Source organism: Triticum aestivum, chromosome 1D (assembly GCF_018294505.1).
Source record: "Triticum aestivum cultivar Chinese Spring chromosome 1D, IWGSC CS RefSeq v2.1, whole genome shotgun sequence".
Taxonomy (NCBI): Eukaryota; Viridiplantae; Streptophyta; class Magnoliopsida; order Poales; family Poaceae; genus Triticum; species Triticum aestivum.
The window spans coordinates 439,579,096-439,583,649 of NC_057796.1; the positions used below are offsets into that span (position 1 = coordinate 439,579,096).

Here is a 4,554-nt window from a genome sequence, read left to right on the forward strand (position 1 = left end):
ACCACGCGTGTCCACCATGTCATGCCTGCGTGTCGACGCACTCTCAGTGCCGCCGAGCGCTCTGTTCGCGCGTGCTCGCTTCCCCCCCTGCCGGAGCGTGCCAAACTTCGCCACCATCCTCTTCTCAACGCCATTAACTTCCCTCTGGTGCTTGCCGACGCCGGAGCTCGCCGCAGCGAGCACGGGCACGGTCCGGCCAACCCAACAGTGCGGTGCGCACTGTGCTCGTCGCCTTCTCCTCGTTCCTGTGCTCGTCCCCGTTCGCCAACAGTTGCCGCGTGAGCTACGTCACCTTCTCCCCCTCTCACTGACGTCGCTCGTCGCCGGGCGCCGTGGACAAGTGTCCACTGGCGGAGCCCGAAACCCCCTCTTCGCTCGCCTATAAATGGAGCCGTCCCCACCTTCCTCGAGCACCATCCACCACTCCCACACAACCCACAAGCGCGTAGGAAACCGTAGCCCGGCCGGGTAGGCCGCGGGCCGCCGTCCTCGAGCTCGCCGGCGATCCCCTTTGGTCGCCGCAGTACACTACAAGAAACCTGTTAATTCATGATAGATTTCTGGTGACAATTTCGAAAACCGTCATCGACGGTCTAGTACAGCCCTGCAGCCCGCCCGTAGCCCACTTGAGCCCGCCCAAACCATTCATGTATAAAACCGACCTAACCCTAGCGCACTCCCTTCTACAATCTCTTCTACCTCCGCCGCCGCCCCCAGAATCTTATGGTGTGTTTGCTTTGTGTCATCGGGTGGAATGTAATGGGACGGTTCCATCCCGAGGGCCCGTTCCCGTGTTTGGTCCATCTAAGGAGCCGGAACCCACTCGTTCCATGGAACAGCATATTCGCTGAATATGCGGAACGAAGTCATACCTCCAAATCGGCCGACGACATGGAACGGCTCTCTCTCACCCCTCCCGCGACTCTCGCTCACCCCCAAACCCTTTCCTTGTCAGCGCCGCCACCCCTCGTCTGTCTCGCGCTCTCGATCTGGGACGCCGCCGGGCAGTCTCACCTCTCTCCGTCTCCCGTGTATGGTGGTGGCGGGACGGAAGGAGCTGCGGCGCTCCCACCCACATCGGCGGCGGGCTAGCAGCGACGCTCCTAGCGACAACAACGGCTCGAGGTAAGAGAGAGACAGGGAGGAGTGAGAAGGAATTATGGCGGCAGCGGTGGCTCGCATGGAAGAGAGAGGCACAACGGCCAAAAGGGGTAGCCGGCGTGGGCGTTCGATGGTCTGCCAATTGGGATCTCGGCAAGCAGTAGCACCCGCCCCATCTGTATGCGCGTGTATGAACACCAATTCAATGTTTATAGGATTTTTTTGAGCAATTTGCGGTTGATGATTTCGACAGTATGCGTCATTAGATGTCAAAGTTCATCAAATTGTTATAAGCACAAGCATACGTGTGATAATGTACACCAAATACATTCCATTCCGTCTCTCGTATACCAAACAATAAAACGTAACCATTCCATTCCGTCTAATTGCTTCTACCAAACGCGGGAACGGAACCAACCCATTCTAGAGGAATGGAACCATTACATTCCATCCCACTTGGTTCCTCAACTAAACACACCCTTATCCCTCTTTCTCAATCCCCTCCACTACCCCTCCTCTGCAGCCCCACCGTTCCGGCGGTCTCTCCTTCCTCCATCTCCCCACCTGCGCCCTCCCTCTTACCGAGGCTCTCCCGTACATCCTCCAGTACCACTCCCATTGGTAACCCTCCCTCCCCCATACCACTTGTGGTTCTGATCTAGGGAGTTCGACGGCGACGGCGACCATACGAGCAATGGCAGCTGCAACTTGGGCACGCGCAGATCCGGCACAGAGCTCAAGCCCGACGTCGGCCTTGTCGGAGCTGAGCGGCCGTGCGGTGGTCGGTGTACTGCGACGGCTCGCTGGAGGCAGCAGCGAACCCTAGTCGCCACTGGTCACCAGCGCCTGGCCCACCTCTCCTGTTGGCTTCCTCGACGCCGTGGCCTAGTGCTACTGCGTGACTGCAGTGGCGGCCTTCACCATTGTCAAGCCCTGAGGTTCACGCTCGTCTCTTTGTCCGGTATTAAATAATACAGTAAGACACACAGGGCAGCTCTATTATACATGTAGTACTATTTTTAGGTATATGCTTTTGATGGTATACATTGTTAATTGGTGCATCTCCAGCACAACTGTCAGGCTCTGTCGTACATGTAGTTTCTTAGCAAATTGTGGTGGTAGACTCGATATGGGCTGGAATTAGGCAACGTATACCACCCAGTATGCAGTCTTCAAGTAATCATTGTTACTGTGTGAAAGAATTCAGTCACTGGGATCTATGTAGTTTCTGTCATCTATGTATAGGTTCTCACAGAACAGGAGATAAGAATGTCTAAATACAACATTTGCCTGATTAAAGGCATCCTCTCTTCCGCTGTTAACCGAAATGCATGAATCTCTGCACTTAGCTATGGTGGTCTTGCATGGGTAGTTGTAGCTAGAGCAGCGGAGAGTCCCAAAGACGTCCGTATGCCTCTGTTTTTTCTTGTGTTTTTCTACATATATGTGCTTCTTCAAACATTCTCTGCTTGCTTGCTGAAATAGTACAACTTAGTAGTGGATAACATAGTGTGTTGACTCTAGAGAGAAGTCGAGGAATTCTTGTGTGATAAAGCTGTGGTATAAAATACTTCAAAAAACAATGTATACAGTGAAGTCTGTAACCTTATTGATTCATTCCGGTGCTAATCTTACTTACATGTATAAACAGTACTATTGCTTTATTTTGATGAGTTGTTTACATAGTTGCAGTTCTGCAAACTAGTGAGTATATTTGTTTCGCCTCTGCACATGGTTGTTGCCGGTGGGCATGGTGGGTGGGCATGGCTCCTTTCTGCAACTCAAGGTAGGCGCACAAAATCGTCCTTCCCGTGGAAATTTTACTCAATCAAGTATATAATAATTAGTCATATTCCAGATCCTTGAAAATGATCTATTGTGGAGCAGTCAAAGCATGTTAATTGCAATATCGACTTGTTTGCTTTATATGATTATATATTGCAATATCCGTTCTGTTAAATCTATTGTGAGCAGTCAAAGCATGTTACTGCAATATCGACTTGTTCGCTTTATATGATTATATATTGCAATATTGTTCTGTTATAATAATTAGTCATATTCCAGGTCCTTGAAAATGATCTATTCTGAGCAGTCAAAGCATGTTAACTGCAATATCGACTTGTTCGCTTTATATGATTATATATTGCAATATCCGTTCTGTTAAAATAGGCTTTGGAGACATGATTTCTGTTACGGTATTAACTGGCTGTCATGTTCTGTTTAGAGTTTTGATATTAAAGTAGTTTATTATCTCACTCGATCGAGTGACTAAGAGTAAGATTGTTTGTTAACTAGGCCTACAATTACACTGCTTCTCTGTTCTATATTATGTGTAAAATTTCTATGTGTTATGTGGTGAAAGTAGGCATCATACATATTATTGTGATATTGATTGATCAATACCCGAATACCGAGCTGTATTCATTGATAAACCAGATTTAGAGTTTGATGATAAATTTTGCACACTTCCGAGTGGCAAAGATTGATCTGCACCTTCCTATTGCCAAACTTCCAATGTTGCATTTGTTTTTCCTCATGTTGTTTTGATCTTTCATTGCGACTTAAGTAAACGGAAGTACAACAGCTTGTGCTTTCAAAATTAGATATCTGTATTGCTCGAAGATTTGTCATCTTAGTCCTCTTTAAATAGTTTAGCCATTGTTTGTATCTACGCCTTGCCCCGAGCATCCATATTTGCCTAGCTAATAATTCTTTGCACTTATATAAATTTGTCCTTAGGGTGATTAACTTCGTTTTTTTTGTGATTGTATATTGCAGGTCACTGGTATATAAGGTTTTTGCAAGTGAATACAGTACACATAAATCCGAGGCTCCTGTTTCAGAACAGTTACAAGAAAACGCAAAGTGTTACTAATGATGTTTGTAAATCCTCCGTGAGCCATCTATGTAAATATGTAATTGCTGGGTCATCTAAACAGTAGCGTGATGCTAATAAGCTTCAGCTGCTATGTGAAAATTATACAACTATGTAAATATCTTTTGTTGGGTCATCTAAAGAGTAATGTAATTGTAATAAGCTTTGGCTGCTTTGTGAAAATTCTTTTTGTTTTATCACCCTGATTGAGTACTAAGCTTGAAAATTAGATAGAAAATACCTTACTTTGATTTCCACCTGATGTGGGTAAAAAGGAAAAACACAAAAACTATTGGCCAAAAGTGACAAACTTCTAATTGGCTTAATGTAAAAATGAGATATTTGGTTGAAAATCTATAGAACGAAAACTGATGGGCCTTGGGGTGCCACATAAGTTGCCACGTCAAAGCCACATAAGTTGCCACGTCATCCGGTTCCATGACGGCTTGTTCTGTCACCAAAGCTTGGGCTTAGTTCGGGCTGGGCGGGCCTAGGGCAGAGCTGTGATGGCACAAAACCATCATGGAAGTTACGAAGTCAAATTATGACGCGATATACAGGACGGATTTTGAATCCGT

The 4,554-nt window shown here is 46.8% G+C and overlaps 1 long non-coding RNA gene across 2 annotated transcripts; it reads left to right on the plus strand.

Moving 5' to 3' along the window:
• The first annotated feature begins 1,586 nt into the window (after positions 1-1,586).
• LOC123173641 (uncharacterized) lies at positions 1,587-4,144 on the plus strand. 2 transcript variants are annotated; one of them, XR_006486401.1, is made up of 3 exons: positions 1,587-2,039; positions 2,788-2,887; positions 3,880-4,144. It is a non-coding gene; the product is annotated as an uncharacterized lncRNA (long non-coding RNA). The 2 variants fall into 2 exon arrangements; XR_006486395.1 differs by having other exon boundaries at positions 2,794-2,887.
• Positions 4,145-4,554: the final 410 nt, after the last annotated feature.